The sequence below is a fragment of the Pongo pygmaeus genome, chromosome X (assembly GCF_028885625.2).
Source record: "Pongo pygmaeus isolate AG05252 chromosome X, NHGRI_mPonPyg2-v2.0_pri, whole genome shotgun sequence".
In the NCBI taxonomy this organism is placed as follows: Eukaryota; Metazoa; Chordata; class Mammalia; order Primates; family Hominidae; genus Pongo; species Pongo pygmaeus.
This window is the reverse complement of record NC_072396.2, coordinates 77,341,523-77,360,071: the sequence shown is the minus strand read 5'-3', so window position 1 is coordinate 77,360,071 and position 18,549 is coordinate 77,341,523. Positions and strand designations below refer to the sequence as shown.

At 45.4% G+C, this 18,549-nt stretch overlaps 1 pseudogene; it reads right to left on the bottom strand.

Moving 5' to 3' along the window:
• Positions 1 to 4,480: 4,480 nt before the first annotated feature.
• LOC129024123 (ATP-dependent RNA helicase DDX3Y-like) lies at positions 4,481 to 15,382 on the bottom strand (annotated as a pseudogene).
• Between the last annotated feature and the right edge of the window lie 3,167 nt (positions 15,383 to 18,549).

The window sequence follows — 18,549 nt, the reverse complement described above, 5'->3', positions numbered from 1 at the left end:
TTCATTAAGTCATATTTATGGTATGGGAGCTGACATTTCAGGAAAGGATCCTAGAAGAATTTTTTAAAATACATTTTATTGCCCCTTCAACCTCTATATCAGTCACTCCTCCCAGACACAATGACAAAACCAAAGTCTCTGTAATAAAAGTAAAAAACCTAAGGCAAACCATAGCAATTGAGACAGGATATCAGGATGCAAATGCCTGGCTAAAATCGATTAAATATTCCATCCACACTCTAAATAAGAGCAACTGTTACGCTTGTGCACATGGTAGGCCAGAGGCCCACGTTGTTCCCTTTCCACTCGGATGGTCCTCTAATCAACAAGACATGGGCTGCATGGTAGCTCTTTTTTCAAAATCCTACAGTCTGGGATGATGAACTATGCCAAACTCTCTCTCTACTGTTTCCTGAAGTACACCACCCTGCGGGTCAGCCCCCAAGGGCCATCCAGCCTCCATCTTCCAAGACCAATTTTACCTCGTGTCTCCAACGACAAGGGGGAAATTTGGTGTTCCTTGCAGACTTAATAGGATGCAGTAAGGTCAGGCACTTCCAAGAGCTGACCCATCAGTCTGTCCTTATTCATCCCTGAGCAGATGTATGGTGGTATTGTGGAGGACCTTTACTGGACACTCTGCCAAATAATTGGAGCGGTACTTGTGTTCTAGTTCAATTGGCTATCCCTTTTACCGTGCCATTTCATCAACCAGAAAAAGAAAATACCATGACATTATAAAACAAAAGAAGCCCCTTATGGGTCTTTCGACCTCCATGTCTATTTAGATGCAGTTGGCATTCCGCAAGGTGTACCAGATAAATTTAAAGCTAGGGACCAAATAGCTGCAGGGTTTGAATCTATCCTCCCATAGATAACATTAATAAAAATGTAGATTGGATAAACTGTATTTATTATAATCAACAACGATTTATTAATTACACTAAAAATGCTGTCAAAGGAATAGTGGAACAGTTAGGGTCCACTAGCCAAATGGCCTGGGAAAACAGAATGGCTTTAGATATGATATTAGCTGAAAAAGGTAGTGTTTCTGTTATGATTAAAACACAATGTTGTACCTTCATCCCAAACAACACTGCTCCTAATGTAAGCATAATAAAGGCCCTACAAAGTGTTACTGCTTTATCTGAAGAACTAGCTAAAAATTCTGGAATTAATAACCCTGTTTCAAAATGCCTAGAAGGGTGGTTCAGCCAATGGAAAGAGACCATAGCCTCAATTCTTACCTCTTTAGCAATTGTAATAAGTATACTTCTTGTTAGGTGTTGTGTTATACCATGCGTCTGAGAGTTGGTGGAAAGGTTAATAAAAACAGCTCTTACTAAAGCCTCCCTTAACTCTCCTGTACCTTACTCAGAGAAGCTTTTTCTTTTTGAGACTCAGGCAGAACAGCTAAGCCAAAACATGTTAAAAATTTTAAAGAGGAATAACTATAAGAGGAAGAACTGTAAAACCAAGAGGGGGAAATTGTGGAAAGTAAAAAGTTTCTCTTCAAGGTTTCCCTTGTTAAAGAATAAATAATACATGTTAAAAATAATTGTTTCCTTTAAAGACTACCTTCCTTCAAGCCTCCTTGCCTTTGTGCTAATAACGCTTTGTTAAGCCCTATCCTATGTAGCTGTTAGGTATAAGGAAATAAGTACATTCTATGTCCTTGTACTTTAACCAAGATATTTGTTCTGGACATGCTCAGGCATGTCCCAGCTCACAGCCTATGCCCCTTCCTTATTTGGAAATGTTATTACTTTTCTAACCCTTTCTCAAGCAACTTCCTCTTTTCCTTTTGTTCTCCATTGCCTTTACCTATTTAGGAAAGTTTTAAGTTGTTAGCCAATCGGGTTTAGCTTAGACTGTGAGGTCCAACTCCAACCAATGGAAATAGTACACAGCAGTAAGGACCTAATGCATAAGGGATAAATATTATTGCCTTTCTTTCTTCACTGTGCTCTCATGGCAAGATTGCTGATGAGCAGTTCCGTTTCTGCAGAAAGTAAAATTGCCTTGCTGAGAAAACTTTTTGTCTGAATGCTGATTTTTCCTTGCAGAACCAAGGAACAAGCATTTTGTTTCTAACACCCATTTAGGAAAAGAAGTGAGAATAGAAGCTTCCTCTTAGTCTCCTTCCTTTCTGTATGACCCAGAGTGGAGGAGAAGACAGCAAGCATCCTCCAAGTGTCTCCCCTCCCTGGTTTCTAGATCCTGGCACCATGTTAAATATGCCCCCCATGGTTGTAGGCATGGTCCTCCAAGCCGTGGAACTGGATGAGCTAAGTGATGGGGCTAACCACGCTTACCCATGCAGCCTTAGCTTATCCGCCTTGTGTGATTTCCCTTTGACTTTCTAAAACCTGTGTGATTTGCCTGGCTCTCTGAAAAACGGATCTCTGAAGAGACTCACTTTTGGGCAAGGCTCCTTTAGTGGAGGCAATGTGCTAGATTGCCTGCTATTACAGCCCATGCTAAAGCACTTACCCTTAAAAAAATGGTTCTGGTTAACTTCTGAATTTAAAAGTCCTTTACTAATTAAGTAGTGTTTTAATCAGAGACATAATAGGTGCCTTAAAAGAACGTAGGACCCGAATGGCCATTTTTCTACTGATAGGACAATATTGGGACTAAAATCTGGCTGCGGAAGACATCTTACTCCTAACTGCCAAAGGCGGAAACTTCCCATTTCCAGAAGAAGCATAGAGACTGATTTTTAATGGTATAAAAAGAAGCTGCAGTGTTACCGTGAAAGAAAAAGGAAAAAAATGTGTCTCATGTAGAGGATTCCTATTTCCACTAGGTGGCGGTGTTAGCTTAGAAATACTATGTGCTTGCCAGAGACGTGGTAGCGAGCAACTTCACTGCAGAGGAATGGGGAAAACTGTTTCTAGAGGCATTTTCCTTTCTTGCCTAACAGAATTTCTTTCCTGGGCTGTAAAAATCCCTGCACATTTCAATCAGAGAAAGAGTAAGACGCCACAGATAGAGAAGGAAGAAGAGTTTTGCAACGGAATAGTTGAGGGTTCTCTGCCAACACCCAGAACAGGCTATTGGAGGCTGGGTCTGGTCCAGAGGCCTTTGAATCATGCCAGTATGTCCCCTGGCCAGAAATTCTCAGTTACCTCAGAACTTTTCCCAGCCTCACGCGATGGAAAGAAACTAGTTCAAAACATGGCCAACATTCCCAGTACTCATGGGTATTGGGGGGTTCTCCATGTTCTCACCAGCAAGCCTCACATCTGAGTCTTTAGTACTGCAGCCAATGCTAAGTGTATGTACTAGGCTGATGCATGCCTGTTCCTAAGGAAATACAGATGCTTACTCATGACTTTTTGGATGAATATATCTTTTTGGCTGTAGGCAGAGTAGGCTCTACATCTGAGAATATCACACAGAAAGTAGTTTGGGTTTATCTATTTGATTTTAGTTTAATATAGAGGCCAAGAGCACCTTGTGAATGATGGAACAGATTTTAAGCTCGCTCCCATACTTACCGCTCCAACAAAGGCTGTACCTCAGTTTCCTGGCCAATGGATCAAAATGATATGGCTCCGATGACTGGAGGAACACCAGGGTCCTTAGTCTTGTGTCAATATAGATAAAATGACACAGACACACGTGGAGTCGTTTTAAGGAGCAGAGAGTTTAATAGGCAAGAAAGAAGGAAGGAAGAAGAAAACAGCTTCCTCGTACAGAGACAGAAGGCAGGGGGATTCGAATAAAGAGAAAAACCCCAAGTGTGATAGAAAAATGGCTGCTTATATGAGGAGGCTGGAGGAGGTGGTGTCTAATTTGGATAGGGCTCAGGGGATTGGTTTGACTAAGCATGTCATTCACGTAGCCTGAGAAAAAACTGGCCCTCCCACCCTAGCCTTTTAATATGCAAATGCAGGGCACCATGATGTTTTACACATGTGTGGATATGGGGGGGTGGCCATGTTGCCAGGCACATGTGGAGGCCAGGGCAAGAATAAGACTGCAGGAATTGCCGTGTTTGGGTGGGCCCAGTTTCTAATGGCTGGTATTTGCATATCAAAGCTTGCTGGCCCAGCTCTAAGAGACAGGGCTTTCCTGCTAGACAAGAAACGTTTCTGGAGTTGCTCTAGAAGAAAAAAAAACTTCTCAAGGACCCCTTTTCTTATCTGCCTAAAATAATTTATTAATAACTCTTTTTTTTTTTTTTTTGAGACAGAGTCTCATTCTGCCTCACCCAGGCTGGAGTGCAGTGGCACGATCTTGGCTCACTGCAACTTCCGCCACCTGGGTTCACGTGATTCTCCTGCCTCAGCCTCCCAAGTAGCTGGGATTACAGGTGCACACCACCACGCCTGGCTAATTTTTTGTGTATTTTTAGTAGAGACGGGGTTTCACTATGTTGGCCAGACTGGTCTCGAACTCCTGACCTCGTGATCCGCCTGCCTCAGCCTCCCAAAGTGCTGGGATTACAGGCGTGAGCCACCGCGTCCAGCTCTTAATAACTCTTATAACAAGAATTATAATTTCCTCCACATCCATCACTGTTGTAGAAGCCTCCATAGCTACCTCCACCACATCTGCTGCTGCTGCCATGACCACCTCCACCACTGCAGCTGCTGCTTGTATGACTACTACTGAAGCCAGAACTGCTGGAACCACTACTTTGTCAATAGTCTCTGGCACCAAATCCTCCGCTGAATCTTTTAGATCATGCACGAATAGCACCCTTGTAGTGGTGTTTATAAGCTTTATTTTCCAACTAAGCAGGCACTTCTTGTTTAGCTTCTGTAAGAATATCCAACAAATCCTTTGTAATATTCATATTTCTTTCATTAAAGAATGAGGTGGCAAGGCCCTGGATTCCCACACAGCCTGTACAGCCAATACAAGGCACATATTCTTCAATATCATTTGGCAAATCAAAATTGAAGCATGTTTCACATTTGAAATGTCTAGTCTTCATGCTGCCACAGCTGTAGCCACTAGAATTGGGATTTTTCCCCAAGCAAAACGGATGAAGGGCCTCCTTCTCGATCTCTTTGTGATTGGTCTCCATGAATACTAGTACAAGGATATACTTCATGATATAAGAAATTCTCCAGAGAATCTGCTCCCTTTTTGGTCTCCACAAACACTAAAGTCAGTGAATCCTTCCCTGGTGCATTTAAGAGATCAAGCAGAAATGACCGTTTATCTGGCTCTTCCACCCAAACTACTTCCTGTGTGATATTCTCAGAGGTAGAGCCTACTCTGCCTACAGCCAAAAAAGATATATTCATCCAAAAAGTCACGAGCAAGCATCTATATTTCGTTAGGAAAAGTAGCACTAAACATCATGATGTGATGAATGCCCTTCAGTGGCATAGTATCTTGTTCAAGTATAAGATGTATCTGAGGTCCAAATCCCATATCCAACATTCCATCAGCTTCATCCAACACTAAGTATTTGCAGAAGTCTAATCCAATCGTTCCTCTTTCCATCAAATCCACTAGGGGTCCTGGCGTGGCTACTAACAAGTGGCATCCATGTTCTAAGACCTGAATTTGCTGACCAATATCAGCATCACCATAAACTACACAAGGATGAACTCTAGACTGGTATGAAAATTTTCTGGCTTCCTCATATCTGTACAGCCAATTCTCTTGTTGAGGCTAAAACCCAGGAGATTGAGTATTGTTCATGGCATCCATATGTTCCATTTTCCTTCACAGCCTTCAAAGCTTTTCTTGGACCATCTATATATGTCTGACTCAGTACGAGTAAAAGAAATGCTGCAGTTTTCCCAGACCCTGCTTGGGCACAAGCCATTAAGTCTCTTTTTTTCCCCTAATAATAGGAATGGCATGTTTTGCAGTGGAGTAGGATGAGTATAGTAAGTAAGCTCTGTAAGGTCCTCTGAGCTGGCCGCACCATGGTCAAGCCATCGTGACATTCCCCCGCCCTTGTGATAATGTACTTTGTGATATTCCCCGTCCTTATGAAGGTAGTTTGTAACATTCCTCCCCACCCTTGTGACAATACACCCTCCCCGCCCTTGTTAATGTATTTGTAACATCCGTCCCCTGCCTGCAAAAAATTGCTTCTGACTCCACCGTCTATCCCAAACCTATAAGAATAAATGATAATCCCACCACCCTTTGCTGACTCCTTTCTTGGATTCAGCCCACGTGCTCCCAAGTGAATAAACAGCCTTGTTGCTCACACTAAGCCTGCTCAGGTGGTCTCTTATATGGAAACACATAGTATTTGGTGCTGAAGACCCAGGACAGGGGAACTCCTTCAGGAGACTGGTCCCCTGTCTTCACACTCCCTATGTGAGGAGATCCACCTATGACCTCAGGTCATCAGACCAGCCAGCCCAAGGACCATCTCACCAATTTCAAATTGGTAAGCAGTTATTCGCACTCAGGTAAGCGGTGTTTTCGCTCTCTACCTAACCTCTATCGCCTCCTTTCAATCTCTCTCCTTTCAATTTCAGTTTCTCTCCCTTCCTGGTGGAGACAAAAAGGAGACACACTTTATCTGTGCATTCAAAAACTCCGATGTTGATCACGGACTTGGGAAGACAGTCTTCCCTTGGTGTCTGATCACCGTGGGGACACCTGTCTTGATCATTCACCCACATGCCCTTGGTGGCAGGTCAATTGTGGGGATGCCTGCTTTGGCTGCTCACCCACATTACAGCCCAGGACTCAGTCAGGGACGCCTACTGGAAGGCTGTGGCTGCCACCTCCATTTCTCCATGTCTCTACCTTCCTCTTTAAACTTACCTTCTCCACTGTGGGCAACCTTCTGCCACTATGGGCAACCCCCTTAGACTGTGTTCTTAAAAACCTAAAACCCCTTTGACTAACACCTGACCTAAAACCTAAACATCTGATTTTCTTCTGTAATACTGCTTGGCCCCAGTACAAACTTGACAATAGTTCCAAGTGGCCAGAGAATGGCACTTTTGATTTGTCTATCCTACAAGACCTAGATAATTTTTGTCGAAAAATGGGCAAATGTTCCAGGGTGCCTTATGTCCAGGCATTTTTTTACAATTCATTCCCTCCCTAGTCTCTGCTCCCAATGCCACTTGTCCCAGATTTTCCTTCTTTCTCTCCCATCCACTCCTCTTGTCTCCACCCCAAACTCAGAGTCCTCTGAATCCTCCTTTTCCACTGACCCCTCTTACCTCTCTTCTCCCCCGGCTGCTCCTTGCCAGGCTGAATCAGGTCCTAATTCTTCCATAGCCTCCGCTCCCCCACCCTATAACCCTTCTATTACCTTCCCTCCTCACACCTGGTCTGGCTTACAGTTTCATTCCGTGACTAGCTCTCCCCCACCTGCCCAACAATTTCCTCTTAGAGAGGTGGCTGGAGCTGAAGGCATAGTCAGGGTACATGTGCCTTTTTCTCTATCAGACCTTTCCCAAATGAGCCAGCATTTAGGCTCTTTCTCATCAGACCCCAATAAATATATACAGGAATTCCAATATCTAATTGAGTCCTTCAATTTAACCTGGAGTGACTGAAATGTCATCCTGACCTCTACCCTCTCCCCAGATAAGTGAGAAACAGTTTATTCTCTAGCCCAGTCCTATGCAGACAACTGCTGGCTTCATAAGCCAGGCCTCCAAGAGGGCACCAGGGCAGTTCCTCGAGAGGATCCCCGTTGGCAATACCACACAGGCTCCCCAGGTATAGCTAAGTGAGATTACATGGTCTCCTGCCTAGTCTAGGGGCTCAAAAAGGCAGCATACAAAGCTGTTAATTATGATAAGCTAAAGGAAACTACCCAAGGTAAAGATGAAAACCCGGCCCAGTTCATGGCCCACTTAGCAGCTACCCTTAGATGCTTTACAGCCTTGGACCCAGAGGGGCCAGAAGGCCGCCTTATCCTTAACATGCATTTTATGACCCAATCCACTCCTGACATTAGAAAAAAACTCCAAAAGTTGGATTCTGGCCCTCAAACCCCTCAATAGGATTTAATCCACCTCACCTTCAAGGTGTTCAATAACAGAGAAGAAGCCGCCAAGCGGCAATGTATCTCTGAGTTATAGCTACTTGCCTCCACTGTAAGACAACCCACAACCACGTCTCCAGCATATAAAAGCTTCAGAACATCCAAGCCACAGCTCTCAGGGGCTCCTTCACAACCTCCCTGTGGACCTTGCTTCAAATGCAAAAAGCCTGGCCACTGGGCCTCGGAGTGCCAGCAGCCCAGGATTCCTCCTAAGCCAGGCCCTGTCTGTGTGGGCCCCCACTGGAAGTCAGACTGTCTGACTCACATCGCTGCCACTCCTAAAGCTCCTGGAGCTCAAACCCAACATTCCTTGGCTGACTCCTTCCCAGATCTCCTCGGCTTAGCGGCTGAAGGTTGACACTGCCTGATCGCCTCAGAAGCCCCCTGGACCATCACGGATGCCGAGCTTTGGGTAACTCTTACAGTGGATAGTAAGTCCATATCCTGTTTAATCGATACGGAGGCTACCCCCTCCACATTACCTTCTTTTCAAGGGCCTGTTTCCCTTGCCCCCGTAACTGTTGTGGGTATTGACAGCCAGGCTTCTAGACCCCTTAAAACTCCCCAACTCTGGTGCCAACTTGGATAACATTCTTTTATGCGCTCTTTTTTAGTTATCCACACCTGCCCAGTTCCCTTATTAGGCCGAGACATTTTAACTAAATTTTCTGCTTCCCTTGCTTCCCTGACTATCCCTGGACTACAGCCATACCTGATTACTGCCCTTTTACCTGATTCAAGGCCTCCTTTGACTCCTCCTCTCATGTCTCCCTACCCTAATCCACAAGTATGGGATACCTCTACTCCCTCCTTGGTGACTGATCAGGTACCCCTTACCATCCCATTAAAACCTAATCACTCATACCCTGCTCAGTGCCAGTACCCCATCCCACAACAGGCTTTAAGAGGACTAAAGCCTGTTATCACTCACCTGTTACGGCATGGCTTTTTAAAGCCTACAAATTCTCCTTACAACTCACTTATCCTACCAGTCCAGAAACTGGACAAATCTTACAGGTTGGTTCAGGATCTTCACCTTATTAACCAAATTGTCTTACCTGTCCATACTGTGGTGCCAAACCCATAAACTCTCCTATCCTCAATACTTCCCTCCACAACTCATTATCCTATCCTTGACCTCAAAGATGCTTTCTTCACTATTCCTTTGCACGCCTCATCCTAATCTCTTTTCGCTTTCACATGGACGGACTCTGACACCCACCAATCTCAGCAACTCACCTGGACTGTACTGCCACAAGGTTTCAGAGACAGCCCCCATTACTTTAGTCAAGTTGTTTCTCATGATCTACTTTCTTTCTGTCCATCTGTTTCTCACCTTATTCAATATATGGATGACCTTCTCCTCTGCAGCCCCTCTTATGTATTTATTTTTTTGAGACGGAGTCTTGCTCTGTTGCCCAGGCTGGAGTGCAGTGGCAAGATCTCGGCTCACTGCAAGCTCCGCCTCCCAGGTTCAGGCCATTCTCCTGCCTCAGCCTCCCGAGTAGCTGGGACTACAGGCGCCTGCCGCCACGCCCAGCTACTTTTTTTTTGTATTTTTAGTAGAGACAGGGTTTCACCATGTTAGCCAGGATGGTCTCGATCTCCTGACCTTGTGATCCGCCTGTCTCGGCCTCCCAAAGTGCTGGGATTACAGGCGTGAGCCACCACGCCTGGCCTGCAGCCCCTCTTGTGAATCTTCCCAAAAAGATACCCTCCTGCTTCTTCAACATATATTCTCAAAGGGGTGTCATATATCCCCCTCTAAAGCCCAAATTTCTTCCCCATCCATTACCTATCTTGGCAGAGTCCTTCATCAAAACACATGTGCTCTCGCTGCTAACTGTGTACAGCTAATCTCCAAAAACCCCAACCCCTTCTACAAAGCAACAACTCCTTTCCTTCCTAGGCATGGTTGCATACTTTCGCCTTTGGATACCAGGTTTTGCCATCCTAACTAAACCACTATATAAACTCACAAAGGGAAACCTGACTGACCCCATAGACCTAAGTCCTTTCCCCACTCTTCTTTTTGTTCCTTAAAGACAACCCTAGAAACAGTCCCCACATTAGCACTCCCTAACTCGTCCCAATCCTTCTTCTTACATATAGCTGAAATACAAGGCTGTACGGTCAGAGTTTTTACACAGGATCCAGGCCCATGACCTGTAGCCTTCCTATCCAAACAACTTAACCTCACGGTTCTAGGCTGGCCCTCATGTCTACGTGCAGCAGCAGCTGCCGCTTCAATACTTCTAGAGGACCTCAAGATCACAAACCATGCCCCAGTTACTCTCTACAGTGCTCATAACTTTCAACATCTATTTTCCTACTCATACTTGGTGTATATACTTTCCACCCCCTAACTCCTCCAACTCTACTCACTATTCATTGAAACTCCCACAGTTACCATTGTTCCTGGCACAGACTTCAACCCGTCCTCTCACCTTATACCTAGCAGCAAACCTGAACCTCATTATTGTATCTCTCTAATCCATGTGGCATCCTCCCCATTTCCCCATATTTCCCTCTTTCCTGTTCCTAATCCAGACCACACTTGTTTTATTGATGGTAGTTCTTCAAGGCCCAATCATCAGTCACCAGCAAGGGCAGGCTATGCTGTAGTGTCTTCCACATCTGTCATTGAAGCTGCTGCCTTGCCCCCTTCCACTACCTCTCAACAAGCCAAACTCATTGCTTTAAACTAGGCCCACACCCTTGCAAAAGGACTACGTGTCAATATCTACACTGATTCCAAGTATGCCTTCCACATCCTACATCACCATGCTGTTATATGGGCAGAAAGAGGTTTTCTCATGACACAAGAGTCCTCCATCATCAACTGCCTTAATAAAAATCCTCCTTAAGTCTGCTTTACTGCCCAAAGAAGCTGAAGTCTTTCACTGCAAGGGGCATCAGAGGTCACCAGATCTCATTGCTTGAGGCAATGCTTATGCTGATAATGCAGCAAAAGAAGCAGCTAGTATTCCCACATCTGTCCCTCATGGCCAGTTTTCTTCCTTCTCATCTATCACTCCCACCTATTCTCCCGCTGAAACTATTACCTATTAATCCCTTCCTACTCAAGGCAAATGGTTCTTGGATCAAGGAAAATTCCTCCTTCCTGCCTCACAGGCTCATTCTATCTTATCATCCTTTCAGAACCTCTTTCATGTGGGTTACAAGCCAATGGCACATCTCTTAGGACCTCTCATTTCATTTCCATCATGGAAATCCATCCTCAAGGAAATTACTTCTCAGTGTTCCATCTGCTACTCTACCACCCCTCAGGGATATCTCAGGCCCCCTCCCTTTCCTACACATCAAGCTAGAGGATTTGCCCCCTCCCGGGACTGGCAGACTGACTTTACCCATATGCCCCAAGTCAAAAATTAAGGTACCTTTTGGTTTGGGTAGATACATTCACTGGATGGGTAGAGGCCTTTTCCACAGGGTCTGAGAAGGCCACCACAGTCGTTTCTTCCCTTCTGTCAGACATAATTCCTCAGTTTGGCCTTCTGACCTCTATATAGTCTGATAATGGACCGGCCTTCATTAGTCAGGTCACTCAAGCAGTCTCCCAGGCTCTTGGCATCCAGTGGAACCTTCATACCTCCTACCATCCTTCATCTTTGGGAAAGGGAGAAAGAACTAATGGTCTTTTAAAAACACACCTCACCAAGCTCAGCCTCCAACTTTAAAAAGACTGGACAGCACTTTTACCATTTGCCTTCCTTAGAATTAGAGCCTATCCTCAAGAAGCTACAGGATATAGTCCATTTGAACTTTCATACGGATGTACCTTCTTGCTGGGCCCCAACCTCGTGCCAGACATCAGCCCTCTAGGCGACTATCTTCTGGTCCTCCAGCAGGCTAGACAGGAAATTCGCCAGGCTGCTAATCTTTTCTTGCCTACTCCAGATTCCCAGCAATATGAAGACACCCTAGTTGGACGATCAGTTCTTGTTAAGAATATGACCCCTCAAACCTTGATGGACTGGACCCTGCTTAGTCATCTATAGTACCCCTACTGCTGTCTGCCTGCAGGACCCTCCATATTGGGTTCACCATTCCAGAATAAAGCTGTGTCCGCCAGACAGCCAGCCTGATCTCTCCTCTTCCTCCTGGAAATCGCAAGTACTCTCCCCTGCTTCCCTTAAACTCACTTGCATTTCTGAAGAACAGTAATAACACTTATGAGCCTAATATATCCCTTCATTCTATTAGGTCTATTCATCCTTACCCTACTTTTTGCAACAGGGCTTTACACAGTCACCCCCACTACTTGGACTGTGCCCCAAAAACTTGTCATCCCTACTATCTTCTGTCTAGTCATACTCCTATTCACCGCACTCAACTACTCGTAAATGCCCTGCCCTTGTTAACACTGCCAGTTTACACTTTTCCTCCAAACCATCATAACTGATATATCCTGGTTTTACCTCAAACCGCCACCCTTAACTCTCTCTGGGAGTGGATAGAAGATCTTCAGTGGCAAGGTACACTCCAATTCCTCTATCCTGATGAAGTCTTTTTTTTTTTTTTTTTTTTTTTTTTACTTTTCTACTTTTATCCTTGCCCCCATTCTCCAGTCACTCTCTACCTCTCCCTAGTTACTTCCAGCATACTATCAATCTCACCCACTCTCTCCTCACTGCCTCCAATCCTTCTCTAGCAAAGAATTGTTGGCTGTTTCCCTTTCTTCCTGCTCTTACACAGCTGTCCCCGCTCTACAGGCTGATTGGGCTACCTCTCCTGTCTCTCTGCACCTCCGAACCTCCTTTACCTCATCTTTACTCTCCTGAGGAACTTCTTTACTTTCTAGACAGATTTGGTGAGAACTCCCCAGACATTTTGCACCAACAAGCTGCCACACTTCTCCGCATCTACTTATGGTACCTTTCTCCTTATGTCAATTCCACTCCTCCCCCCAAATTTGGACCCCTAACCACACAAACAACTATCCCTGTTGCCGCTCCTTTTTGCATTTCCTGACAGCCTGCTGGAATCCCTTTAGGCAACCTTCCACCGTCCAAATGTTCCTTTACTCTTTATCTCCACAACCCAGCCACACACATTACCAAACAGATGGGAGCATTCCAACTTCACATTACTGATAAGCCCTCTATCATTATTGACAAACTAAAAAACATTGGCAGTCACTATTGTTTAGGAAGACACCTACCCTGCATCTCACTCCATCCTTGGCTACCCTCCCCCTGCTCGCCTGACTCTCCTCCTGACCCCTCCTCTTGCCTGCTTATACCCAGCCCCATCAATAGCAGTGAAAGGTTACTCATAGACACTATGCTCTTTCTCATATACCATGAGAACCAAACCTCTCATCTACACATTTGCACCATCAATCCCCATTACAACCTGTAGCAGCTGCTGTCCTTGCTGGATCTCTAGGATATGGGGTGCAGGACTCCTCTTTCAGTACACCCTCTCACCTTTTCACTTTACATTTCTAGTTCTGCCTGACACAAGGTCTCTTCTTTTTATGTGGCTCTTCCACCTACGTGTGCCTACCTGCCAGCTAGATGGGCACATGTACTCTAGTCTTCCTTACTACCAAAATCCAGTTTGTAGATGGGAATGAACAACTGCCTGTCCCCCTCATGACACCAACATGACAAAAAAGAGTCATCTCACTAATCCCTTTGCTTGTGGGTCTAGGACTTTCTGCCTCCACTCTTGCACTTGGAACTGGAATAGCAGGCATCTCAACCTCTGTTACAACATTCTGCAGCCTCTCTAATGACTTCTCTGCTAGCATTACAGATATATCACAAGCTTTATCTGTCCTCCAAGCCCAGGTTGACTCTTTAGCTGCAGTTGTCCTGCAGAACCGCCAAGGCCTCAATTTACTCACTGCTGAAAAAGGAGGACTCTGTATATTTCTTAATGAAGAGTGTTGTTTTTACTTAAATCAATCTGTCCTGGCATATGGTAACATCAAAAAACTCAAAGACAGAGCTCAAAAACTCACTAGTCAGGCAACTAATTATGCTGGACCCACCTGGTCACTCTCTAACTGGGTATCCTAGCTTCTTCCAATCATTAGTCCTGTAATACCTATCTTCCTCCATCTCTTATTCGGGCCTTGTGTCTTCCAGTTAATCTCTCAATTCCTACAAAACTGCATCCAGGTTATCACTAATCACTCTATATGAAAAGTGCTGCTTTTAACAACCCCACAATATCACCCCTTACCCCAAAATCTTACTTCAGTCTAATCTCTCCCACTTTAGGTTCCCGCGCCACCCCTAATCCCACTTGAAGCAGCCCTGAGAAACATCGCCCATCACCCCTCCATACCACCCCCAAAATTTTCACCCCAAGTTTTCATTACTCTTTCTTGTTTTATTTCTTCATTATTAACATAAAAAGATGGGAATATAAGGTCCTCTGAGCTGGCTGCACCATGGTCAAGCCATCGTGACATTCCCCTGCCCTTGTGATAATGTACTTTGTGATATTCCCCATCCTTGTGAATGTACTTTGTAACATTCCTCCCCGCCCTTGTGACAATACACCCTCCCCACCCTTGCAAATGTACTTTGTAACATTCCCCCCTGCCCCTGTGACTGTACTTTGTAACATCCATCCCCTGCCCGCAAAAAATTGCTCCTGACTCCACTGCCTATCCCAAACCTATAAGAACCAATGATAATCCCACCACCCTCTGCTGACTCCTTTCTCAGATTCAGCCCTCTTGCACCCAAGTGAATAAACAGCCTTGTTGCTCACACTAAGCCTGCTCAAGTGGTCTCTTATACAGACACGCATAACAAGCTCAACGTTCCCCATGATAATTTCTCCCATGTCAACGTTGCTGAAATTTTCAATATGTGGAGGACAGTTACTGCTGGTTGCCTCTATTGGTATATCATCATATTTCTCAAAGTTAATCCCAGTGTTTCCTCCAGAAAAGAGTACCTGCTCCGAGCATTCACTTGGTGGAAGTGGTTTTGACCTATAATCTTTATCTGACTTGTCACACCAATGACTGTGTCCACTCCATTCAAATTTGCCAAAGCCAGTTCTGTCACCATGACTGCCAATACCATCATAGTCACTCCATCCAGGATCATCAAATCTTCCCCTTGATCCACTTCCACAATCACTGAAATAACCAGGCTTTCCTCTTGAATCTCGAGACCCAAAACTGCTATATGCATCCTTATTTTTGCTACAACTCCAACCTGAACTGTCTTTATCATGGAATCCTTTAGATCCTTCTCTGTTCCTTAAGTGAGGGGATATATAGCACTCTTGGCTTGCTGTACTTCCTCTTCCACTCTGTTTATCAGAGGAGTTCAGGTCCAGATGAGCAAACTGCTCCTCCAGGTCGAGGGCATTTTCTACCACCACATGACTCATCCCTGAAGAGAAGTGGAAAATCAAGGTCGTCCACCATAAGTATGAGACCAAATATCCTAGTTTGTTCATTTTTAAAAATTATTTCTTTATTTCCCCCCACCCCCACCCCACTGGGTTAGCTCAAATGGCCAGTCATAAAGCTCTGAAATTCTTTCTTCTGCTTGGTCTAGTCTAGTCTATTGATAAATCTTTCAATTGTATTTTGATATTCTTTAAGTAAGTTTTTCAGTTCCAGAAGCTCTGATTGATTTCTTTTTAAGGTGCTTATCTCTTCCTCATTTCCTGGATCATGTTAGTAGTTTCTTTTTGTTGATTTTCAATCTCGTCTTGCACATCTTTGAGTTTTCTTGCAATCCATGGTTTGAATTCTTTAGCTGACATTTCTGAGTTTCCATTTTAGTTGGGGGCCATTGTTGGAGAGCTAGTATGATCTTCTGGTGGTGACACAACATTCACATTTTTTATGGTGCCAGAATTCTTGTGTGGGTTCTTTCTCCTTTGGAGATAACTGGCATTTCTAATTTTTGTAATTATTTTCCTGTAGATACAATTCCCCCCCTTTCAATCTGTATATTATTGTTTTTTTTTTCTTTCCCTTTCTCCTCCTTGACAGAGGATGTGACTATAGAGTGTGCTGGAGAGGGTCTTTTGGCTTTACTTCCATATTGCTACATAATTCTGTCAGCAGGTTTCATATTGGGCTGTGTAGTTCAACCTACATGCTGGTATATGGTGTTAAAGCAAACTAAATATGGCCTGAGAAGGACTCTGTACTTCTATATTTGAGTCCTTGTGAATGAACTGTAACCTAGCTTAATAGGCAGATAAAATTGAAAACCTAACTTAGTAGTATGCACTTGTAACAATAGCTAAGTCTTAGCCAATCCCAGCGGCCATACTTTAACCATTCATATACTACTGAGTGTTCAAACTATGTTCAAAGAAGGCATACATCGAGCTGTAACCAATCCAGCTGTTCTGTACCTCACTTCCAATTTCTGTATGTCATGTCCCTTTTTTTGTCTATAAATCTTCCACTATGTGGCTGCACTGGAGTCTTTGTGAATCCGCTGTGATTCTAGGGGCTGCCCAATTCACAAATTGTTCATTGCTAAATTAAACTTTTAAAAATATAATTCAGCTGAAGTTTTTCTTTTTTCAGTGGTTTTATGGTTCAGAGCTAGTGGTTGTACAACTAGCTGGATGGATATGTACTAGATGGATATGTAACTGATCTTTGTTTACTGTGAGGTGCTCTGTGTTGTTTCAGCTAATGCGCTGAAGCATGAAGTTCTCTGTGACATGTGCTTCCCGTTCTGTGGGGGTAGGGGGACACAGCTAGGCAGAGCTGGAACTTCTGGCTTACCCTCAAATACTCCTATGTCACGTGCAGACACCAGCCCTAATGGAGGTGGCTAGGAGTAGGAGGAGCTCCTAATGAAATGTGCTGAAGTTTTTGTGTGGGACTGTGGGGTGCTGCACAAGCCCCTTGTCCTAGAGAGACAAGAATATGAACTGTTGCCTTATCACAACCCGGTTCCAGGGCTCATGACTCTTAGATGAGTCACACACTGTAGTCTATCTCTGGACCACAGTGTGGTTGAGAGCCTCGGGGACTACTTAATTCGTGACTCTCCATGGGAGTGGTTTTGGGGCAGAACTTCATCACTCAGCCTAATTAATACAAATAGCTTCACAGCTTCCCTGTTCTCCAATGTGATATCGTTACTTCTTTGTGTAAAAGGGGGGTGAGTCTGCCTTTGGGCCTGTGTGTTGGTTATGGCGATATCAGCTTGTTGTGTCAGTTGGACCTCAGGCTCTGAGGGAAGTGGTCAGATGTCAGCAGAATTTGAATGGGGTAGGTAGTTCTCTAACTCCCCAGCCCCTAGACTGCTGGCTGAACATCATGTATGAGTCCTGATGGAGCTAGGTTGGGATAGGGGGTGGGGTTCCTCAGGTGCTGGTCATGATGGTAAGGGGCAGGCTTGTCCCTGGGTCACTGGCTGAACTTAGGTAGGGTTAGGCAGAGCACTTAGGCAGTGAGAGCCTAAGGGAAGATCACAGGATTGTGGGGGTAAGGATTTTAGTAGGGCTCTGGGCCACAGATGAAATAGTCATGTAGGGATTGAGTAGGTACACTGGAAGCCAGAAGGCATCAAACCCCATTTGGGAGGGTGCCCTGGTGGTGGTGGGTCATGCAGGAAGCATTCTGGCTGCCTCTGCAGGGCAGCTGCTGGTATGCTGGAGGCTTGCATAAGGGCTCAGGCTTTTTGTTTCCTCCCCTGCCTGGGGGCAGTAAGGGTGGGGACTGTGGTGGCTGGCAACCACACCTGTCAGTTGCCTCAGGGAGCTCCACCCCAGAAAACTGCAGAGCCACAGCTGATCAGAGTGATCATGTCTGGGCTGGGCAGCTACCCTATGGGCCCCAGCAGTGTGGGGCCCAAGCAGTTAAGGGCAAGGGGAGCCTGCTTGCTGAAGAGCAGGGCGAGAGATGGTTCTTGTGTAAATAAGTCTGTCCTCTTTCTACATAGGGTAGATGCACAGGTGCTATGTGCTGGAGGTGTCAGTGAAAGCAATCAGGCTCTTTGTTCCCTCCCTAGCCTGTGGGCAGCAAGGGGGGTACCCTGGCCGCAGCAATGGAAGAAGGCCTGTGAGTTTCTTCTGGGAGCTCACCCCAGAGAAATGCTGAGCCAAGACTGGCCCGAGTGCTCAGGAGATGGTGGAATGGCTGTGTTGCAGGCCCCATTTGGGAGGCCCTGTCAGGTGAGGAGCTGCAGAGATGGGGCCTGCAGTCCATCTGCTCCTCATCATTGTGGATACAATCTCTATCCTAGTGGCATGTGAAAGAGCCCCTCCTTACTTGTTGGCAGGTCTATGCAAGCTGGTGCCTGGGTGCTCAGTGATCCAAGGTCCTTGGGGCTTCACATGACGAGTGATGGCTCTGCCCAGACTCCAGGTGTCTCTTTGTGTCAGTCTGGAGGCCTGGGGGTTTGGGAGGATCTCCCATTCCTAGGATTGCAAAGGTCAATGGAGGAATTGTGGGTCCCTGGGGCTCTTCCTCACTCACCCTTTCCCTGTGGTAGTGAGCTTCCACTGCCTCTGCGCCAGTTCCAGGTGGGTGGCTGCTCTGCTTCACTCCTGTCTGTTCTCCGTGGGTCCCGTTGCTT